The 24721-nt window shown below is 36.5% G+C and overlaps 1 long non-coding RNA gene across 1 annotated transcript; it reads left to right on the forward strand.

Moving 5' to 3' along the window:
* Positions 1–3100: 3100 nt before the first annotated feature.
* LOC145540840 (uncharacterized) lies at positions 3101–24403 on the forward strand. Its single transcript, XR_014078579.1, has 5 exons — positions 3101–3400; positions 9796–10055; positions 11264–11584; positions 22914–22973; positions 23754–24403. It is a non-coding gene; the product is annotated as an uncharacterized LOC145540840 (long non-coding RNA).
* The last annotated feature ends 318 nt before the right edge of the window (positions 24404–24721 follow it).

The following is a 24721-nucleotide window of genomic DNA, read 5'->3' on the forward strand; positions in this document are numbered from 1 at the left end:
GCATGTGTTACCTATATTCTTTTCCAGGAGTTTTATGGTATCATGTTTTATATTTAAGCCTTTAAGCCATTTTGAGTTTATTTTCATATATGGTATGAGGATGTGTTCTAATTTCATTGATTTACATGTGGCCATCCAGCTTTCCCAGTACCATTTTCTGAAAAGAATGTCTTTTCTCCACTGTATATTCTTTCCTCCTTTGTTGAAGATTAATTGACCGTAAGTGTGTGGGTCTCTTATTGAGCTTTCTACTTTGTTCCATTGATCCATATGTCTGTTTTGCACTACTGTAACTTTATAGTATTTTCTAAAGTCTGGAAGCATTGTGCCTCCAGCTTTGCTCTTTTTTCTCAGGACTTCTTTGATAATTCTGGGTTTTTTTTAACAGTTCCATATAAATTTTATGTTATTTGTTCCAGTTTTGTGAAAAATGTCATGAGTAATTTGATAGGGATTGGATTAAATCTGATTTCTCTATTTTATTAGTTATACTCTTTTTTATCTTGAAATATTTTTATGTGTGTGATTTTTTTCACTGTGGTTTTGTTAATGTTTCAATGCATAGGAAATCCTCAAAGTCTTTCCATAGCGTAAAATCAAATAGCAACCTTCCTTTCTGGTTGTGTTTTAATACCATACTATTTCACTTAAACCTTCAATATAGCTAAAATCTATTTTAATATTAGAAAAATATCTAACTTTAATTTTTTTCCCTATGGGGAACTATTTATCTCCATATCATTTATCAAATACCAATCTTTTTTATTACCTATCTTCAATTATTTTAGGTACTATTCCCTATTTCTTGATCAGTTGTTGTTGTTTGGTTGCTAAGTTGTGTCTAACCCTTTTGCAATTTCACGGGCTATAGCCCACCAGGCTCCTCTGTCTATAGAATATCCCAGGCAAGAGTATTGGAGTGGGTTGCCATTTCTTTCTCCAGGGGATCTTCCCAGCCCAGGGATCAAACCTGTTTCTCCTGCATTACAGGCATATTCTTACACCACTGAGTCATCGGGGAAGCCCTTTTGACAGTAAAGTAATACTGTGGATATCTTCTATGTGCCAGGATTGCTATACATAGAGTGATGAATCAAACATTCTACCCCAAGGGAATTAGCTGTTTGTTTTGGAAATAGGTAAATGGTTTATTTCAGTAAGATAGGATCAAGACTATTAAAATAATATCTCACACACTTCATATCTACATTATTCCATAAAATGTGTATGTATCATCCAAACACTATGCTTGGTGTGTGTGTGACACTGTTGATTGAATTATGAGTGCAGTGCCTTCTACTATGCATTCATGGGAATGCAACCCTCTTGCTTTTAAATGTCACCCAGCTCTGCTCATGATTCCAGAATGCAGAGTGTCATACTGTCCTCTAGAACCCTCAGAATTCATCAATATGCCACTAGTTTAACTTTGTCACCCCACAGAAACACCTACAATATAAAAACACCTATATTAAGTCACCAGCAGGAGCTGCCTTGAAAGGAATGATGTTCCCCAGAGGAGGGATGTAACCATGCCATCAAAAGGTTCTCTACAGACTCAGATTTTCGAGCAAGATACAGGATCTGTCAAAACTGTCAGGAACCCAGCATGAAATGAGTCAATATGAAGCCAAATCACAGCACCACTGTCAGAGAGAAGCTTGACTGCCCTTATTCTTTCCCGTGAAAATAAACAAAAATAAAAACTTTTGATACTATTGCTTTATTTCCTGATTCCAAGGGTGACAGTGTTTCCTCTTATGATCAAATGAAGTTAAAATTTTATTTTTAAAGGGATTCCTGAGTTTGTTTGATCTGTGGTTGAATTTTATCTCAACCTCTGTAATCCCATGGACCATCCTTTTGTAAGCTAAAATTTGAAGACAAAATAATGTCATGATGATTACTCTTTGTAAAAAGTAGTCTCATGTAATGATTACAGGAACAAGGTAAGCTGAGGACAATTTCCATGTCGAGTCTCAGTGAAAAAGTTAAAAACAGAATACAAAATATCGACTGGTAGTGTGTTTCCAAGAATGCTCCAGGTCTCCAAAGCAAATGATGATTTCAACAGATCCCCGAATCCCAAATTCTCTGCTAGCTTTCAGAGGAATACATATTTCTCATAGAACACTACCATGAATTTTATGGTGTTTTGCCCTGAACGTCTGGAATTTTACCATCCTGATGCATCAGACTGTACCACACATACACTGAGTATGTTCTTCTGCTTTTCTACATTCAAGTCTGACTGTGTGTGTCCATGTGGCTCGGCTTCCCCTGATATGGAGTATGTGCTGATCAAGGCTCTCAGGACTTCAAAATCCTCAAAGCTAAAGGGGAAATGTATAAAAAGTCAAGGTGTTTGCCAATAACTTGGATCCATTTATACCCTCACATTAAAAATGGAATCTCTTAACACTGTGACACAGGTGTCTGCTAGAAGTACCATTTAATGGCTCCAACAAAGATGCACACTCACACTTTAACACCAGAGAAGCAATGCTTAAGGAAGCTACAGCCTTTCACTGTATGCTGGTGATACAAATCTCATCAGAGCTCAGAAAATAATGAATACATAAAAATAAATTCTTCAAGGACTTGAGACTTAACTGAACTAGGTTTCTAGGTCAGACACCCCAATTTGGTAATGTATAAATATTAGCAAATTTTCAAGGAAAAATGATTTCTTTTTATTTGAGAGTTTATTTCATTGTGCATGATAGCCAACTTTCTTTTGATGGATATGTTGAATGGATAATATTTAGGCATACAAACAGACAATTCTAAAAAGTTTCTGAGGTAGACAGGATTTGACATTTTCTAAGTGTGGATGTGACTATCACCACCTTTTGGAAACTAATAAATATTGCACAGTTAATTTATATCACAGATGTTACATCTGTCCCTCGATGCTGGCATTATAAAGAGATTACAATGATGCATCTGTGGTCTGTGATGGGAATGTTACTTATGTTCTTTCTTCACTTTTCTTTCTTTAATTTAGTAATTAAAATCATCTGAGATATTAGCTATTTAAAGTCTTTGTAAGAATAGGAAATTTTAGAACTTCACGTTTGTATGACATCAAGTATTTATTAGGTAATCAAACTCTAATTCTGTTGGGTCACAATCTCTACAGCTTCCCAGTTGTAATCTGAAACTGTTCCCATACATGGAAGGGCAGGCAGATACCAAAGAAAGAGGCAGATCACTCCAGATGGCCATGGACAGTTTTAATGAGCAAGGATATTTTCTTATAAGGCATTTCTTGGGTGGCCTTAATCTTGAGGTGACAGTAGTATGCAGCAGCTTGAAGCAAGATCTCAGTTTTGTACCTGAAAATCAAACCTGTGCCACAAGCATGAAAACCAGGAATCCTAACCACTAGACCCCCAGGGTAAGTGACTAGAAGCAGAGCCCTGACTCTTGTCTTCTTTGAAAAAAAAGAATTTTTCAAATGGGCCAAGGTTGTGAAACAGGTACAGAGTTTATTGGAAGCACAGTGCATGTGGGAGAGCACACAAAGGAGCAGTTTATTTAGGACAGAAGCAAAGCAGAGCTTTAAACAGAGAAAGAGCATGGGTGTCCTCACCAGAGAGGGGTGCTAAGAGGTGGCTCAAATTGCTAATACAGGGGCTGTCTTCCAGGTCTTTGTTTTCCTCCGATGAATCATCTTGCTTTGTTCCTATATCTGACCTGATTCAGGGCCCTCCCTAAGGTGCACACACACCTTTTAGCCAACATGGATTCCAGCGTGAGAATCTCTGTGAGGTTGGCAGAACATATGATACGTTAGTGGCATCTCACTTTTTGACTACAGAGGAAGTTTGCTGGACATGTGCAGTTGGTTAGTTCTCCTTGATGTCAAGAATAAAAGATGTGGTCATCTTATGTTTTTACCCAAGCAGAGCTTAGTTCCTCCCCACTCCTGTCATTATCTTTTTCCTTAAAACTTCACGGGAAGACAAGCTCCGATTGTTCAGCCTGACACTCCAGCTACTCAGCCTGGGGTCCATCTACTTTCTACCTCAGCCTCAAGTTAAGTAGTTTTCCACACCTACCTACCAAATCTTAAAACTTTATATAAGGCTCTAACTGAATTCAGTCACATGCATCATCCAGTTAATCTAAATACCACATTTTTATCTCAAGGTTGTGTCCTTTGTGCAGCTTCTGGGAGTGGGGAAGTCAAGCACAACATAAATTCCAAGGGCAGGGGTGGCAGTGAGGAGTATCCTATTGCCTGGGTCTCGGTCATGGGTTAATTTGCAGTAACATTCCCTTGATGACCTCCCTCTATACCTTCTAATTAAAAAAAACAAAACAAAACAAAAAACCACTTTAAATAACTGCTTCTACCAAAACTCAGGTAAGCACCGTTGTTGTTTTTCAATCCTGTGCTTATAACTGAGCAGGAACCCTATGGGGCCTTCCCAAGACAGATGCCTCCTCTATATCCACTGCTGTAGCTCCTCTGTGAAGCACCTAGATAATAGTACCTGATGCATATTTCCTGAGTTAACAGATGCTAAAACACCAATAAATGAAGGAAATTTACTAGTTGATGAGCATCAACATGTAGAGCCCACACCTATTGGTACCAGAGAATTAATCATATTAACCTCTAGGACACTGCCCTGTTACCTCACCATCAAACAATCAGAAGATTGTGTACAGCTGATCATATGCCCTGAGAGTCCCCTCCCTCACCCAGTCTTTATGTTGAAATCCGTCAGGTAGCTCGGAGTTTGAATGTTTTCAGCACCAGCTACCCTGGACTCCTTGCAATAAACACCGTGCAGTAGATGCTGCATTTTCCTTCACCATAACCAGGTGTCAGGAGATTGGGTTTCCTGCACATGGATGAGAGGACGCAAGTTTATTTCAGTAGAAGTCTCTTGTCCTTAGTCAACAGTGGTCTAACAGCACTTTTCTCACTTGGTTCATTCATTCTTTCAACAAACCTACTGTGAACTGGAAAGACCCACTCTCCTACCCCTCCCACATCATGTTTAACTCAAGCATCCTTTTCTCTGTTGTTCAAATGTGTTTTCTCTTAGCATTGTGGATGGGATAGGTACCTTAAGAGGTTCACAGGGTTCAAGGGGGCAGTGACACTGACTACACCAAAAACAGACACTAAGATGAGATGGCAGCAAGTGCTAAGATTAAGGGAATCTCACAGGTGGTCCTGAATTAATATTTTCTTCCTCCTGCCTCATTTTGAACCCTGCTCTGGTCTTTGACTCTGCACTTTTGTTGCTGTTGTTGTTGAGTCACTAAGTCGTGTCTGACTATTTGTGATTCCAGGCACTGCAGCCTGCCAGGCTCCTCTGTCCTCCAGTATCTCCCAGAATTTGCTCAAATTCATGTCCATTGAGTCAGTGATGCTATCTACCCATCTCAGCTTCTTCCACTCCCTTCTCCTTTTGTCTTCAATCTTTCCAGCATCAGGATCTCTTCCAATGAGTCAGCTCTTTGCATCAGGTGGCCAAAATATTGGAGCTTCAGCACCAGTCCTTCCAATGAGTATTTAGGGTTGATTTCCTTTAGGATTGACTGGTTTGATCTCCTTGCTGTCCAAGGGACTCTCAAGAGTCCTCTCCAGCACCATAATTCAAAACCATCAATTATTTGGCACTGAGCCTTCTTTATGGTTCAACTCACATCTTTACATGACTACTGGAAAAACCATAGGTTTGACTATATGGACCTTTGTTGGCAAAGTGATGTCTCTGCTTTTTAATATGCTGTCTTGGTTTGTCATAGCTTTCCTTTCAAGGAGCAAGTGTCCTTTAATTCCATGGCTGCAGTCACTGTCCACAGTGATTTTGGAGCCCAAGAAAATAAAACCTGTCAGTGCTCACACTTTTTTCCCTTCTATTAATATTTGCCATGAATTGATGGGAACAGATGCCATGATCTCAGTTTTTTTTAATGTTGAATTTCAAACCAGCTTTTCACTCCCCTCTTTCACCCTCACCAAAAGGCTCTTTAGGTCCTGTGTTAGTTTTTACCAATTTCTTCTCTTACATTTTTCTAACACTAGAGATGCAACAATTACCTCTCTGTTTTAGGTCTCAGCCCTTTTTTCTGGTCTTGTTCACCAGATATATGAGAAGGCCTACTTCCATTGCCTCTGAAACATTCAAGCCTTGCTGTTAATTATTCCATTTGGGGGTCTACCTTTGTTTCAGATGTGTTCCAAGAATGTAGTACCTCATTCTTGCTCCTAATTCCATGAACCCTCACCCTCTGTGAGAGTTTGTGTTTGGAATTTGTCATCAATCTTTTCCTTCCTTGAATGTCAGGAATTCAATCTTCCTCAATATCTATTATATCATTTAGATTCAATTTTTCACATCATTGTATTATTTTTTTCTTGCTTCTGTATTTTTCTTTCTTACATGTATTTAACTGCATTTTTTCTCCAATTTTGCTCTTATCCTTTACACATATTCTATCATTTCCATCTCCCTCTTGGTTCCATTCTGGATTTCTGTTCCAAGTTGTTACCAAAAACTGTGACTCTGAGATATTGTTACCAAAATCCCAAGTCCGTGTGTCCAATGCAGAGTAAGGCCCATCAATACTAAACACTAAAGTTTGTAACAGAAAAAGATTTATTACAGATTCATACAATGAAATGGGTGTCTCATGCCCTAAGACCCCCAAAGTTACTGAAAGCTTTCAGCAAGTCCTTTTAAAAGCAAAAGGTGAGGGATGGACGTGGTTAGTTGTTACAGGCTTCTTGGTGTCAGATCCTTTGTTCTTGAGGTTCAGTCATGGTCAAGTAATGATGTTCCTGTAATCTCTACCAGATGAATGTTACTGTCTGTCCTGACAAGAAAAGGCAAGTCCCAAGACACAGCTTTCACCCTCCAAGGTCCTAGTCCTAGCTAAGGGGAGGCAAATCTCAGTTGTCAGTTCCTTCAGGGCCAGGTTCCCACATTCTGCCCAGCTGTCGTACCCGAGGAAGCCAGGCATCCAATCCAGCTGGTCCTCCATTTCCTTAGGCCAACCAAATGGGGAGACCAGGTCTCACAGACTGTGACCCAGACAGATGGCCACTGCTAGTAGATCGCAGAGACAGGGATGGGGGAGAGTTTCACTGCTGCCTGGGCCAAGGCTAGTGGAGGGCCTTAGTGATGGCTCTGGAGCCCTGCAGGACAGAGTTCCCAATCTGTGCCCTGGGCCCTCCGGCTCACCCACTGACCCAAAGCTGGCTAAGCTGGAGGGCCTCCTGGAGAAGGCTTGAATCTGCCTCTTACCTGACTTTCCACCTGATGACCACCACACCACTGAACCTTGACTGAATCACTTTTCCAATGGTTCCTATTTGAGACAGCCCACTGTGGTGTTGACCAATAGCTGAGTGGGACAACTAATGGTTGCTCATTAACAGTTGGTTGCTTGTGAGCAGGGCCAACTGAGGCACTGAGCAATGGCTGAGCAAGACTTGGTGCCTAGTAACAGGGTGCAGAGTAATGAGACCATCTTCCTGCTCTGTTACAATATGTCGTGTGATCCTCCACCTAAGACAAGTCATTTGTTGTGTGTTCTCCTATAGCCTTATAGCTGTCTTTAGATCTTTCTTGGATTCATTCCCTGGAGCTCTGCTATAACCTTGGGCTTTTGGTTAATTCTTTCCCTTGAATACACATCCCAGTAATAGCCTATTTTTTCCTTCATTACCAATACCATTCCTAATCACCAGGTCACCTTTACTGAGTACTTATGAAACGCAGCAGGCATGGTGTTAAGCAACTAATATTTGTTACCTCAATAAGTCTTTCTAAAATCAGTGCAAAGTAGCTAAATAAATATCATCAAATGCCCCCATATAAGTGTTGATTCATAATAGGCTTCTATCTAGTTCTAGAATAAATGATGAATGACTTCATTTTACGACCAAAGAAACTTAGGAACATATTTACTCACTTGTTTATTTTAGGAACATATTTATTTATTTTATAAATAAAGTAATATTTTATTTTAAGGCTATATATTTATTTTATTTAATATTTTAATTCATAGGCATTATATATAATTTAATTAATATTTATCATATAATTTATGTAAATATATAATTTAATTTAATATTTTAATATTATTTTGTTTATGTATATAGTCATTTTAATATGTATTTATTAGTATTTGTTTTACTTTATTTTATAAATAAAATAATATTTATCATTTTATTACTAATTTAGAGGGAAGTGAAACTGTCAGTCAAAAATAAGACAAGTCTTGGTAATATTCACAGGGAACCGAGAACTTAAAAATGATGTAGCAGAAAAAAAGAGTCTATAGATATACAATAAACAAAAGGAAAACTCAATGACTGAGCTCAACAGCAAACTAGGCAACTAGTAATGATAGCTAACCTTCGTTAAATGCTTACTATGTGTCCAATGATATTCCAAGTGCTTTTACAAGTATTAGTCACTTTGTGTATTTTTTTTTCTTTTCTCAGAATCTCATGAATGAAAAATCAAAATAGTTTCATGTTCTTAGAAGAATGAGATTATACTTGTAGGGGAGCAAAAATGTTTCCTCTACCTTCCTAGGTTTGAAACTGGGTATGTGACATGAATTGGCAATAGGTAGATAAACAGGAGAAAAGGTGTACTAAATTATTTACTTGCAATATAGCATGCCCAGAGCATTATGGGAAAAAAAATGTGAATACCCCCACAAAAAAGTGATGAGCTTTAGGAGCTTAATAGAGGAATGGGAGAGAGAGAGAAGCAATTTTAGGAGAGATGAAATAATTTTTAGGAAAGATGAATGGGCCCTTAGAAAAATAAATGAGAGATGTGATAGTTTGGGTGTGGTACAAACTTCTAGTCTCTTCTCTTGTAACAAAAGTCTGTCTTCCCTGGCTGATGAAACTTCTGAGAAGGGAAATGATGACAAATGAGGATATGTTTCAGATAAAGGGAGTTTGAAGAAAGCCACTCTATGCATTTGTTATTTTTCAAATGTGTTCAGCTCAAAATCTTTTGAGGTGGTATGTCCTTAAATCCTCAGGACAAATGAGCAGAAATTTCAGAGAGGCATATAATTAAGGAAAGCAAAACTTAGTATGAACCACTTCTTTTCCTAATGATATTCTCCATCAGACCATATTCAAGCAAAGGTTATGTAGTCTCTCCCTAGGGTGCTGTGGAGTGAATTTCAGCATATGTTGGGAGTAGAAATCATGATATCTGTGTTGTCTTTAGCTTTAAAACATCATAGCAAGGCACCTAGGGCAAAATAAACCTAAACAAAATAAAAGAGATGATTGGGCATTTGGATCTTCCTAAGCAAGAAAGCATGGTATAAGAAACCCTGATGGGAGAAATTTTGAGTAAGTAGAAATTCAGCCATGGTGTGCAGGCACAGTTATTATTTTCACTAACTACTCTTTACTGAGACCAACATTTTCACTACTCTAATTGCAGATTTACTCACAGAAAGTATTTTTCCACTCAATTTCCTCAAAAATCTTGCATTAGTGCAACTGGAGACCCTGGTCTTCTATCTTGGTGATTTCCCTAAGCTACACAATTTGATTACTGTCATGGTACCTGAATCCTTGAACAGATATTTTATGTATGAATTGAAATGCTTACTGAATGATATTTGGATCTTCCAGTAATTTTTTGGATCAGAACTATGAATACGTTTTTCAGCACTAGAGTGGATCTGATGCACTATAATATATAACATGGAGCCAACTGAATATCATTCAAAGATTTTTACATACATTCAAACAACATGTACTAATTTGAACATTTTCGTTAGGTTGATCATCATAAAGAATGACTGCTGTTGCTGCTAAGTCGCTTCAGTTGTGTCCGACTTCTGTGCGACCCCATAGGCGGCAGCCCACCAGGCTCTCCCATCCCTGGGATTCTCCAGGCAAGAACACTGGAGCGGGCTGCCATTTCCTTCTCCAATGCATGAAAGTGAAAAGTGAAAGTGAAGTCGCTCAGCCGTGTCTGATTCTCAACGACTCCATGGACTGCAGCCTACCAGGCTTCTCTGTCCATGGAATTTTCCAGGCAAGAGTACTGGAGTGGGGTGCCATTGCCTTCTCCGAAAGGATGACTAGATGTAAATATTTAACTATATATTTTCCTCCAAAAAGAGAAGAAGATAAGTCTTCTGATCCAGGTCACAATTGGAAAGGATATTCTGTCTTGTTTTTAGAAAATACTTGTTCTCTTGGAATCTCTAAGACTTTATTTAAAAACCAATAGGAAAGGATAAAGTCAACAAAAAATAATATTAAATATCATGAATATGCAATATGAAACATGATAATGAGTAGTGTCTATAAATTATAATTTATATTGAAACTCTGAAATGAAAAAACTTAGGCTGATTTTACATGGTTTTTGATTATGAAGTCTAATATTTTACAGATGAGCTCATATTTTCTCCAGAGGTAAGCTGCAAAGTGTGATGGGGTAAAAAATGTGGCTTTTGAAGTTGTAGAACTTTGTATGTTAAAGTTTTGACCTGCCTTTGGATGACCTGAAATGCTCTTATTATCTCAATCAGGCCTTTTAACACATCTGAATAACCAGGAAATGGTAATAATATTCAGTTCCCAGGGTTATTATAAAATAAGTAGAATATTATGAAGTTTTTCTTTTTTAAGAAATGTTTATTGAGGCTGCCATGCACCAATTACCAAGGATATGTAGAATAAAATAAAGCAGTATTTTGTAAAATTTAAAGCAATATACATATTATGTGGACTTCCTTGATGGTGTGGTGGTAAAGAATCCACCTGTCAATGCAGGAGAAATGGCTTCAATCTCTGGATTGGGAAGATCCCCTGGAGAAGGAAGTGGCAACCCACTATAGTATTCTTGCCTGGGAAATCCCATGGACAGAGAAGACTGGTGGGCTACAGCCCATGGAGTCACAAAAGAGTCAGACACCTTAGCAACTAAACAGCAGCAACATATAATGTATGTTGCTTTTACTCAAAGGTCTTAATACATTACTATCCGGTACTTGGTTTAATCCTGGTACTTAACTTTAGAGTTTCAAAATAAACTTAATACATACACTGAACAGATCAAATATGACTGGATTTGCAAAGAAAAATCAAGTATATGATTCCTAACAGTTCTCATCTCCACCCCTGAACACACATCCTAAACACATGTTTTCCTATTAACTTTCAGTATAAAAATTTCCTTCTTGATTTTGTAGTCTTTATACTAACACACAACTGTTTTGATTCTTCAAATTATAGGGAATTGGGATGATGCCTCATTGTTGGCTTATTCTGAAATTACACTGCACGATGACAGAAAGACAACAAATTATCATTGCTTTGGATGTTAGAGAACAATTAGATATTTGCATATCAGAAAAGGAAATATCCCCAGTGCCTATGACAAATGGTGAAATCAGGCGATTTAAGAGTCTCAGCTAACAAAATCATCCTAACACTGTTGTGAGATTGTCTCTGGGTTTCTAGCTGCTCTAATGATATTTCTAAGTGCTAAGAAATGGCTTCTCAAAATATGTGATGGAAATGGACTAACACAACAACAACAACAAAATATGCGATGTAAGTATCCCCAGGTATGGACTATTAGTTGTCTTTCTTCAGTAATCATTTTCATGTGGTAATTGGAGATGTCAAGCTCACCCTGTGTTTCTCTTTTCAAATTTAGGGAGCTCAGTATGCTGCATCTTTAGCATTATATTTCCAAGTTATTTTCTATGGTGCTAAGAATATAGCCTTTCATGTCCTAGGGGTCCCTGTGCAGGACCCAGGATTTGATGAGCAGAAGAATGCTCAGATTTGCTAGAGGAAATAATTTGGCCTGGTGCTAGTTTAAATACCCAGATTTTTACCTCCAGGTTTACATACAGCCTCTGCTATTGATTTACTCTGTAAATTTTAACAATTTATATAGCTTTCTAAGATTTAGTTTCCTCAGTTAGGTAGTGAAATAATGGCAGTCTGTACTTTAGGTGGTTATAGGGAGTATTTAAAACTTAATGCATGTAATCAAATTATTAATACATCGGATGTTTAACAATCTGTCAACAAATAAAAATCTTTGTTCATCACAGTCAACATTAGAAGTATCCTAGTAGGTTTTGTAACCTAAGGACAACAAAAATTTTCCATTTGGGAACACAGAGTATTCGGCAGAAATCAAGAGAAATACAGCAAAACAAAACAGAAACAGCTCAACTATCAAAGATAAATGGAAAGAATATGTCCCATAGTGCTACTGTATGGTGGAATTTCTACACTCACATTGTCTCATTGAATTAAACACTAACATATCTTTTAAAGAAGAAATTAGCGTGCCATTTATTTTAACAGAAACAGAGACTTGAGAAATTGATTACATAATATACCCAATTTTCTCCATCACAGTGATTTCTAGATTCTTTTGTTATCCCATTGAAATGTGCAACATTTATTTTAAAATATCTACATAACTGGAAAAAAAGTAATATATCTGAGATTACACAGCTACTGAGTTCAGAGTCAGCATTAGAGCCTCTGTCTTGTTTATTTTATTTTCCCACAAGCCAAGAGTCAGTATCACGCGTGCTTAGATTAGGAAGTCTGCGGGTTATACACATTCAAGTCAAATTGCAAAGTAGGGGATCATGATAGTGAACAGATTGTGCTCCAGAACAGTGATATATCTCTGATTCACCAATAAAGATTATTTCTTACTAGAGAGCCTTGGGAAATTCCCATCAGGTCCAGCTATGAATGGCTGGGTCTCAATTCATAGGTCACTTCACACAAGTGACCATTGATATCTGAATGGAGGCTCAAGAAGTGCTGTTGACAGAATACACCCCAAAAGCAGAGTGCCAGTGGCTGTTAGATTGTTTCAATTCCCATGAAAGTAATATAAAATAGATAGATATTATAATAGTAATTAAATAATACTAAGATATTATAATAGTAATTAAATAATACTATCTATTATAATGCTATACTTTTCAGCAGATGAACATGAGTTTGAGCCAGCTCCAAGAGTTGGTTATGTATAGGGAAACCTGGCTTGCTGAAGTCCATGGGGTCACAGAGTCAGACACGACTGAGTGACTGAACTGAACTGAACTTTCATCAGATTAATGCTGATTTTTTAAAGAACTTTCCCATGCAAGACTAATGTCAGTATTTCCAGTTTATAGATAAAATATAAGGCTCTAAAAGACTATAATTTTCCTAAGGTCACATGATTAAATAATGATAGAGAAATTAAATTGTGTTAGAAATTAAGAAGGATACAAGGCTAGTGAATTCTGTTATTAGTGAAAATTAATAAAATCTCCAGTTTATCTTTCCACATGTAGCAGCACTATGTGAAGAAAGAGCATTTGACACTGACAAAAAATTCTTTGCTTTTAGTTTTGCTTCATGGTATAAAGCATAGCCTTCTACATATCATTCAACTGAACTATTTCACCCTCAGTACTCATAATTGTAAACTATGAGAATAATACTTCTACTGTCTATTTCATTGAGCATTAATGAGATTGCAATGAAATCATGAACTGGTACTATATAAATTAAAAGATAATATGCAAATGTGACATTATTTTTGCCTAACTCCTGGGAGCTACACTTGAATAAAATGGGTTAATATACATGAAAATGCAATACAATTAAAATGAAAACTCAAGGATCATTAGGATAAGAGTAACCATTCCTGGGAGGTATATAGGTGTTTGAATATTTATATATATAGAAAAGTGATTGTGCTTTCCATTCAGATTATTAAAATAATCAAGATTTTTAAATCATATTTATTATAAACCCCATAGTTTATAAATCAAGAAAACAAAGCTCAATGGGGACAGCTAACTGGTCCAAGGACTATAATTTGTTAGCAGTGATACATGAGACTATTAAAGTTTTTTATATTCCCTACACACCACTGTCTTCCTGTACAAAGGGATGGATTTTTATATCCAATGGAAGGATAGCCCCAAAATTAGGTTCGTTCCTTCTTCAGAATATTTCTATTTTAGAAACCATCTTTGAGCTCAAAAATTTAAGCCGGTTCCCAGTTCTCTGATGACTTACAAGGAAAGATTTCCCTGCTGCTTTGATAGACCTTATTTATACTTCTGGTTATTCTTCTATGAGCCCTGAGATGGATCTATTTTCAAACTCCTTCCTTTCTTTGATTTCTCCAACATTCTCCAGATTCCAGGGCCTCCTTTCCCGGTCATCTAGGTAGTAAGCCACAGCTTTATTCTCACAGCTCTACTGTGTGTTTCCTGATGCTAAATTTTGTTGTGCGCAAGTGACAGGAGGATATAGAAGTAAAAATCAACATAGATGTCCATCCGTCCCCCAAACTTTCTGGGCCACAGTTCCTCTGATCAGAGAGAAGGATTTCTGTATCTGTGTTTCAGGTACCTTCATGCTCACTGCAGCCTTAGAATTGCAGCATCAGGAGTGGGAACTGCCTGTGAGCACAGCTGGGAAAGAAAGAAAACAGGGAGTGGAGATTTCTCTCACTGCCTCTGCACCATAGAGACTCCTCTGTCCCATTCACTGGACTCAAAGTGAGAGCTTCTCTTAGAGACCTTCTTATCCATATCTGAGGCAAAGTGCCATGATTTATTATGCCTTAATGGGTAGTAATTGGAGAAAATAATAAATAGGAAATTAATCATCATATAAAAAGCAGAGACATTACTTTGTCAACAAAGATCCTCTAGTCAAAGCTATGGTTTTTCCAGTAGTCAGATATGGATGTGAGAGTTGGACCATAGAGAAACCGAAGCATCTAAGAACTGATGCTTTTGAACTGTGGTGTTGGAGAAGACTCTTGAGAGTCCCGTGGACAGCAAGGAGATCTAACCAGTCCATCCTAAAGGAAATCAGTCCTGAATATTCATTGGAAGGACTGATGCTGAAGCTGAAACTCCAGTACTTTGGCCACCTGATGCAAAGAACTGACTCATTTGAAAAGACCCTGCTGCTGAGAAAGATTGAAGGCAGGAGGAGAAGGGGTTGATAGAGGATGACATGGTTGGATGGCATCACCAACTCAATGGACATGAGTTTGAGTAAACTTCGGGAGGTGGTGATGGCCAGGGAGGCCTGGCGTGCTGTAGTCCATGGGGTTGCAGAGAGTCAGACATGACAGCAACTGAACTGAACGGATCTGAATCATCATAGAATTAATATTTGTGGAGATTTCTTAATATAAATATATTTTGCACAGTTATCTAGTTAGCTCTGCTAGTGTAGGAGCATCCCTGAATTAAGTAAACTCTGACAAAATTATCAGAAAGGCCAACAATAAGAAGACTTCAAACTGTGATAATTTACTAAACCAAGTTTCCCTGTTGAGACCTAAGTTGTCAGCATTCTTCCATAAAGATTCTTTTGCTCAGATTCAACACTTATTCTTTTTAATCTTTAAATGTAAATATTTATTTTTTTCAGTTTTATTAAGATATAATCAACATATAACATTGGGTAAGCTTAAGATTTTCCCAGATGGCACTAGTGGTAAAGAACCCACCTGCCAATGCAGGAGACCTAAGAGACACAGGTTCAAGCCCTGGGTTGGGAAGATCCCCTGCAGAAAAATATAGCAACTCACTTCAGTATTGTGCCTAGGGAATCTAATGGACAGAGGATCCTGGTGAGCTACAGTCCATAGGGTCGCAATGAGTCAGACATGACTGAGGCAACCTGGCACAGCACACACAAGCTTAAGATATACAGCATGTTGATTTGATATACATATATTACAAAATGATTACCACCACATCATTAGCTAACACCTTCAACAAATCACATAATAGCACTTTTTATGGTGTACGTATGGTCTTAGTAACTTACAACTATATAATACAATATTATTAGCTATAATTGCCATGGTGTACATTATACCTCAGAACTTACTCATTTTATATTTGTAAATTTGCACCCTCTGACAAATATTTTCCCCTTTCACTTACCCCAGCTCCTGGGAACCACCATTCTGTCTTTTGTTTCTACAAATTTAGCTAATTTAGATCCCACGTAGAAGTGATATCATACAGTATTTGTCTTTCTCTGACACTTCATTTAGCATAATATTCTCAACTTTCAGTGGATTTGTCACAAATGATACTATTTGGCTTTTTCTCAAGGCTGAATGAGGTTCTGCTATGTATTTTATTCTTTATTATATTCATCCTTCACACATACACACAAACATGCAGTCACATCTTCTGTATCCATTCATCTATAGCAGACACCGCTAAGATTGTCCCATTCTCTTGGCTATTGCAAATTAAACTGCAACAAACATGAGAGGGTAGAAATATCTTCTACATCCTGTTTTGATTGCTTTGGATATATACTTAGAAGTGGAATTACTGGATCGTATGGCAGTTCTTTTTTAATTTTTTAGAAAACTCCATACTATATTCATCAGTTCATGTCTGATTCTTTGAGACACCATGGACTGAAGCACTCCAGGCTTCCCTGTCCATCACCAACTCCCAGAGCTTGCTCAAATTCATTTCCATTGAGTCGATGATGTCATCCAACCATCTCATCCTCTGGCATTCCTTTGTCCTCCTGCCTTCAATCTTTCCCAGCATCAGGATCTTTTCCAATTAATCACTTCTTCCCATCAGGTATTGGAGTTTACTCCCAATACTCCCAAAGTATTGGAGTTTCAGCTTCAGCATCAGTCCTTCCAATGAATATTCAGGACTGATTTCCTTTAGGATTAACTGGTTGGATCTCCTTGCAGTCCAAGGGACTCTCAACAGTCTTTTCCAACACCATAGTTCAAAAGCATCATTCTTTGATGCTCGGCCTTCTTTATAGTCCAACTCTCACACCCATACATGACTACTGAAAAAAACCATAGCTTTGACTAGATGGACCTTTGTTGGCAAAGTAATGTCTCTGCTTTTTAATATGCTGTCTAGGTTGGTCATAGCTTTTCTTCCAAGGAGAAAGCATCTTTTAATTTCATGGATGCAGTCACAATCTGCAGTGATTTTGGAGCCCAAGAAAATAAAGTCTGTCATGGTTTCACTTGTTTACCCATCTATATGCCATGAAGTGATGGGACCAGGTCCCATGATCTTAGTTTTTCAAATGTTTATTTTCAAGTCAGATTTTTCACTCTCCTCTTTCACTTTCATCAAGAAGCTTTTTAGTTCCTCTTCACTTTCTGAGATAAGGGTGGTATCATCTGCATATCTGAGGTTATTGATATTTCTCTTAGCAATCTTGATTTCAACTTGTGCTTCATCCAGTCCAGCATTTCTTGTGATCTACCCGGCATATAAGTTAAATAAGGAGGGTTACAATATACAGCCTTGATGTACACCTTTCCCAATTTAGAATCACTCTGTTGTTCCAAGTCCAGTTCTAACTGCTGCTTCCTGACCTGCATATAGATTTCTCAGGAGGCAGGTAAGGTGGTCTGTTATTCCCATCACTATAAGAATTTTCCACAGTTTGTTGTGATCCACAAAGCCAAAGGCTTTGGATTAGTCAATAAAGCAGAAGTAGGTGATTTTCTGGAATTTTCTTGCTTTTTCAATGATCCAACAGATGTTGGCAATTTGATCTCTGGTTCCTCTACCTTTTCTAAATGCAGCTTGAACATCCAGAAGTTCACAGTTCATGTATTGCTGAAGCCTGGCTTGGACAATTTTGAGCAATACTTTGCTAGTGTGTGAGATGAAACAAGTTGTGCAGTAGTTTGAGCACTCTTTGGCATTGTCTTTCTTTGGGATTGAAATGAAAACTAACCTTTTCCAATCCTATGGCCACTGCTGAGTTTTCCAAATTTGCCGACATATTGAGTGCAGCATTTTCACAACGTCATCTTTTAGGATTTGAAATAGCTCAACTGGAATTCCAACACCTCCTCTAGCTTTGTTCGTAGGCCCACTTGACTTCGCATTCCAAGATATCTGGCTCTAGGTGAGTGATCACATCATCGTGGTTATCTGGATTATGAAGATCGTTTTTGCATAGCTCTTCTGTATATTCTTGCCACCTCTTCTTAATATCTCCTGCTTCAGTTAGGTTTGTTCAATTTCTGTCCTTCATTGTGACAATCTTTACATGAAATATTCCCTTGGTACCCCTAATTTTCTTGAAGAGAACTTTAATCTTTCCTATTCTATAGTTTTTTTTTTCTATTTCTTTACATTGATCACTGAGGAAGGCTTTCTTATCTCTCCTTGCTATTCTTTGGAACTCTGCATTCAGATGTGTATATCTTTTCTTACCTTCTTTGCCTTTCATTTCTCTTCTTTTCTTAGCTATTTGTAAAACCTCTTTGGACAGCCATTTTGCCTTTTTGCATTTTTTTTATCTTGGGGATGGTCTTGATCCCTGCCTCCTGTACAATGTCATGAACCTCTGTCTATAGTTCTTCAGGCACTCTGTCTGTCATATGTAATCCCTTAAATCTATTTGTCACTTCCACTTTATAATCGTAAGGGATGTGATTTAGGTCCTACCTGAATGATCTAGTAGTTTTCCCTAATTTCTTTAATTCTATATTTGCCAATAAGAGGTTCATGATCTGAGCCACAGTCATCTCCCAATCTTGTTTTTGCTGACTGTATAGAGCTTCTCTTTCTTCAGCTGTAAAGAATATAATCAATCTGATTTTGGTATTGACCATCTGGTGATGTCCATGTGTAGAGTCTTCTCTTGTGTTGTTGGAAGAGGGTATTTGCTACTACCAGTGCGTTCTCTTTGCAAAACTCTGTTAGCCTTTGCCCTGCTTCATTTTATACTCCAAGGTCAAATGTGCCTGTTACTCCAGGTATCTCTTCCTACTTTTGCTTTCCAGTCCTCTGTAATGAAAAGAACACCTTTTTTGGGTATTAGTTCTAGAAGGTTTTGTAGGCCTTCATAGAACCATTCAACTTCAGCTTCTTCAGCATTACTGGTTAGGGCATGGACTTGGATTAGTGTGAATTTCTTCTAAGGTATTCTAGCCCACAACAGTAGATATAATGGTCATCTGAATTAAATTCACCCATTCTGGTCCATTTTAGTTCACTGATTCCTAAAATGTCAATGTTCACTCTTTCCATCTTCTGTTTGACCACTTCCAATTTGCCTTGATTCATGCACCTCACATTCCAGGTTCCTATGCAATATTGCTCTTTATAACATTGGACTTTTCTTCCATCACCAATCACATCCACTACTAGACATTGTTTTTGCTTTGTCTCTGTCTCTTCGTTCTTTCTGGATTTATTTCTCCACTCTTCTTCAGTAGCATATTGGGCACCTATCAACCTGCAGAGTTCATCTTTCAGTGTCATATCTTTCTGCCTTTTCATACTGTTCATGGGGTTCTCAAGGCATGAATACTGAAGTGATTTGCCATTTCCTTCTCCAGTGGACTACGTTTTGTCAGAATTCTCCACCATGACCCATCCATCTTGGATAGCCCTACACAGCATGGCTCATAGTTTCATTGAGTTAAACAAGGCTGTGATCCATGTAATCAGTTTGATTAGTTTTCTGTGTTTGTGGATTTATTATCTGTGACTGTGTTCATAGTGGTTGCAACAGCTTGCATTTCCACTAACAATGCTCAAGTTGTTTTATCTATTTATTTATTTTTAACATTCTCACCCACACTTGCTTTTGAATGATAGACATTTTCATAGATGTGAAATGATATTTCCTTGTGGTTTTGACTTGCATTTTCCTGATGATTAGTACTATTCAGCATATTTTCATGTACCTCTTGGCAATTTATATGTCTTCTTTGAAAATAAAATAGCCATTCAGTGCATCTATCTATTTCTAATCAGGTTGTTTGATTTTTTTTATTTTTTTGCTATTTGTTACATGAACTCTTTATGTATTTTGATACTGACCCCTTATCACATGTGGATTTGCAAATATTTTCTCCCATTCCTTAGTTTTCTTTTCATTTTGTTGATTTTTTTTCTTTTACTATGCAAAAGCTTTTTGGTTTGATAAAGTCTCATTTATTTTTGTTTTTGTTCTTGTGTGTCACATTTAGAAAATTATTGCTGAGACAAATGTAAAGGAGCTTTTTATCTAAGTTTTCTTCTAGCAGTGTTACAGTTTTAGATCTTATATTTAAGTCTTTAATTCATTTTGAGTTAACTTTTGAGAATGGTGTAAGGTAGACATCCAATTTCATTCTTGTGCATGTGGCTATCCAGTTTTCCCAGCACCATATATTGAAAATACCATCCTTTCCCCATTGATAATTCTTATCTTTTTGTCACATATAGTTGAATATATATGTTAGGGTTTACTTCTGGGCTATCAGTTTGGTTTCATTCCTTTCTATGTTTGTACCATACTGTTTTGATTATTATAACTTTGTACTATAGTTTGAAATTAGGATGTCTGATGCCTCCAATTTTGTTTTTCTTTCTCAGAATTGCTTTGGCTATTTGAGGTCTCTTGAGGTTGCATACAAAATTTATGATATTTTATTTTCTATTTATGTAAAAATTTCCATTGGGATTCTGATAGGAATTGTATAAAATCTATAGATAACTTTGGATATTATAAATACTTTAATGATATTAATGCTTCCAATCAATGAACAAGGGCTTTCTTTCACTTGTTTGTCTTCTTCAATTTTTTCATCTTATAGTTTTCAGTGTACAATTCTATCATCTCCCTTAGTTAAATTTATTCCTAGGAATTTTACTGTTTTACTGCTATTGTGAATGAAATTGTCTTCTTTGTTTAACTTTCACATGTTTTGTTGTTAGTGTATAGAAATGTAACTGATTTGTGTATGTTGATTTTGTATCCTGCAACTTTACTAAATTTGGTGATTAGATTTTGTAACTAATCAGTTTTTGATAGCGTCCTTAGGATTATCTTTACATATGCATGTAGAATTATACAACCTGAAAACAAAGATGACTTACTCCTTTACTTCCTATTTGGATGTGTTTTATTTCTTTTTCTTGCATGATTGCTCTGAATATGACTTCCAGTATTATTTTGAATGGGAATGGGAATGGGGAGGATGGGCACACTTGACTTCTTCCTGATCTGATGGAAACAAGGTTTTACCCTTTCAATGTTGACTATAATGTTGACTATGTGCTTGTTTTATATGGCTTTTATTATGTTGAAGTATTTTCTCTACACCAAATTTGTTGAAAGTTTTTTTATTGTGAAAGGATATTGTATTTTGCCAAATGCTTTTTCTGCCTCTGAGACAATCATATGATTTTTATTTTCCATTCTATTAGTGTGGCATATCACACTTATTGACCTGTGTGTGTTGAACTATTCTTGCATCCAGAAATAAATATCATTTGGTCATAACCTTTGATCCTTTTAATGTATTGAGTAATTCATTTTGCTGATATTTTATTGAAGAAGTTTTACATTTTTCATTTCCTTACATATTAAGAAAATTGATTTGGTTTTTCTTTTATTGTAAAGTCTTAATTTGGCTTTGGTTTCAGATTAATGCTTGTCTAGTAAGAAGAGTTTTTGATATTCCTTAAATATTTTTACCATTAATTCTTCAAAGGTAATATTCACTAGTGAAACTAAACTGGACTCTTGCGTGTTGTGGACTCATTGACTACTGATTCAGTCACATTACATGTTATTTGGTCTGTTCAGATTTTCTTTCTTTATGATTCAGTCTTAGTAACATGTAGGTTTATGGAAATGTATCTTCTTCTAGATTGTAGATTTTGTTTACATATAACTGTTCATAGATTCTCTCCTTAATTATTTGTATTTCTGTGGTATCAGTTGTTCTGATTCCTTTATTTATGATTTTATTTTGGGCATCCCTGTAGCTCAGATGGTGAAGAATCTACCTACAATCCTGGAGACCTGGATTTGATCTCTGGGTCAGGAAGATCCCCTAGAGAAGGGAATGGATAGCCACTCCAATATTCTTGCCTGGAGAATTCCATGGACAGAGGAGCCCGGTGGGCTACAGTCCATGGGATCACAAAGAGTCAGATAGGACTGAGCAACTAACAAACACTTTCAAAAAAAAAAAAAGAAAAACTCTAGCAAAAGATTTGTCAATTTTGCTTACCATTTCAAAAAATCATCTATTACTTTTGTTAATTTTTATATTGTGATACATATTTCATTCAATTTATACTCTGATCTGTGTTATTTTTTCTGCAAACTTTGGTTTTAGTTTTTTTTTTCCTAGTTCTTTGTCTATAATGTTAAGTGTTTATTAGAGATATTTATTTTTTGTTAATGTAGGCATTTATTGCTATAGAATTCTCTCTTAGAACAGTTTTTGCAGTATCCCACAGGTTTTGATGTTGTTCCATTTCCTTTAGTTTCAAGATATTTGTTGATTTCTCATTTGAATTTTTCTTTGATTCCATTGATTGTTTAGTAGAGTATTCTTTAATTTCTATACATTTGTGTATTTTTCAGGGGTTTTTCCTATTATTGATTTCTGGTTTCATAATTTTCTGATCAGTATAGATGCTTGGAATGACTTCAATATCCTTAAATTTGCTAAGATTTATTTTATTTTCCATCATAAAATCTCTTCTGGAGAATGTTCCATGTGTGCTTGTGAAAAATATATATAATATTGCTGTTGGATAGAATATTCTTTGTGTATTAGTTGCATTTGGTCTCAAGCATGATTCAAGCCCAACTTTTTTCTTGTTGAACTTCTGTGAGGATGATCTAGCTATTACTGAAAGTGAGGTTTTGAAGAATCCTATTAATATTGAATTATTGTCTATTTCTCCCTTCAGATATGTTGCCTTAATATATTTAGGTGCTCAATTTATGGGTACATGTATTTACAATTGCTGTATATGCTTGATGAATTGACCCCTTTATCATTATATGATCTTCTTTGTTTCATTACCTTCTCTTCTTTGCCATGTTAAACACATCTCCTACCAAGACAAAAGAAAGATATTGAGAGAGGAAGCAAAATCAATTATGAGATATCAGGAAAATTAAGGTAAGCAAGAATAAAGTTTATTTTGCAGATTTAAACCCTACCTTTCCTGTTCATTGACTCTCTTATGATTTAGTCATCCTTTTCTTCCTGGTATCTAGAGTAAGACACATTTGCAAATGGAAATTATTTTTATAAATGTAAGTTTCCCTTACAAAGGGTAAATTCTACTCTTTTCAGAACTTCTCCTATGTTTGCAGTTTCTAAAAATGATCTTTATGCCAAAGAGGTATATTATTGGGTGACATATTCTGCTACTTTTTACTTTCTTCTTGTCTCTCAAAATCATTGAAGGTCATCTCTAAACTAGATTTTAAATAGTCTCCCTGACTAACATTTAAATTTCTCAATTTTTCTCTAGCATTCATTTTTATAACTCACTTCAAATCAGCTTTCTGACTTTTCACTTACCATTTAGCTTCTCAAGTCAAAAAGTTAAAAGAGCTCCCCAGGCTCCTCATATTAGGATTAATTTACAATGCTCTATAAGATAGTCCTTGAAACGTATTTTATTTAGTTTCTCACCTTTTCTTCTAAGGACTCATCATTTCACTCAGTTAAGGTCTATAGCAGGTTTTCTCATTTTTAAGCAGGATTACCCAGTGTGTTCTGATTTTCTCTGGTCTTTTGCAAAATCTTCATCATGTTCAGTTTTGGTCAAGAAAAATTATTCTTTAAATTTTACTCCTAAACATGCTTTAACCCTGGTGGTATTTGAGTTACACTGTCTTATGCTGTGGCCGCATGCATGTTCAGTAATGTCCAACCCTTTGTCACCCCAAGAACTATAGATCTGTCCATGGAACTTTCCAGGCAAGAATGCTGGAGTGGGTTGCCATTTCTACTCCAAGGAATCTCCCCGACCTAGGGATCGAACCCAGATTTCTTGCATCTTCTGCACTGGTAGGTGGATTCTTTAGCACTGCACCACCTGGGAAGACTCTTTTATGCTATATCACCTAGATTTTGATTGTTTATACTTCTCTGTAGTGTTGATGTCAATTTAATTTAACTTACTTTAAAGAGTGCTTAACAATGTTGCTTGTAGATTGGAAATATCACATTTATGTGTGGGCTTTTTGAAGTTAAATTAAAAATGTGTATAGAGTGCATATTGTAGAAGGCAGCATAAATTCTTACCCAAATCTTTTGTGACTTTCTGAACCTTTTTGGGTATGCTGACTTAATTCTCACAGACTGCATTCACATAAAATCATATTCTCTCAGACAATTTCTATGTTTAATGGCTCAAAATTATACCTATGACTAAACTGGCATTGGTAAAATTAATATCCTATGCTTTTATCAGAAATATAAAAAGTACATTTTGGTTACTTAGCACTGTAAATGGTTGCCAAATATGAAATATGTATATTTTCAAGAAGTATACTTTGATTTCTGATGTATTTAAAAATGAAATTAAAAATAACAAAGAGCCAAGTATAAAATGTATTTAATTGTTAAAATAAGAAATCTGTTTCCCAGAGCTTATAACCAGATTTATCTACACCATCACACTTGATACCTCCAGTACACTGCACAAATGGACTAATAGCAAGCAAACTATCAACCTTACCTCATCCCAGAGATTTGGCCCTCATCTTAAAAGCAGCAATAAATCCTCACATTTCCCCCACACAGCTCATCATCAGTTTGCTGACTCAGCACTCTGATCCACGCAGACTGTATTTCTAGAAATAATGCATTCCCAAAGCAATATCCCCAGATATGCTGAATCAGCATGCTGAAGG

The sequence above is a fragment of the Giraffa tippelskirchi genome, chromosome 3 (assembly GCF_054371585.1).
Source record: "Giraffa tippelskirchi isolate mGirTip1 chromosome 3, T2T-mGirTip1v1.2.pri, whole genome shotgun sequence".
In the NCBI taxonomy this organism is placed as follows: domain Eukaryota; kingdom Metazoa; phylum Chordata; class Mammalia; order Artiodactyla; family Giraffidae; genus Giraffa; species Giraffa tippelskirchi.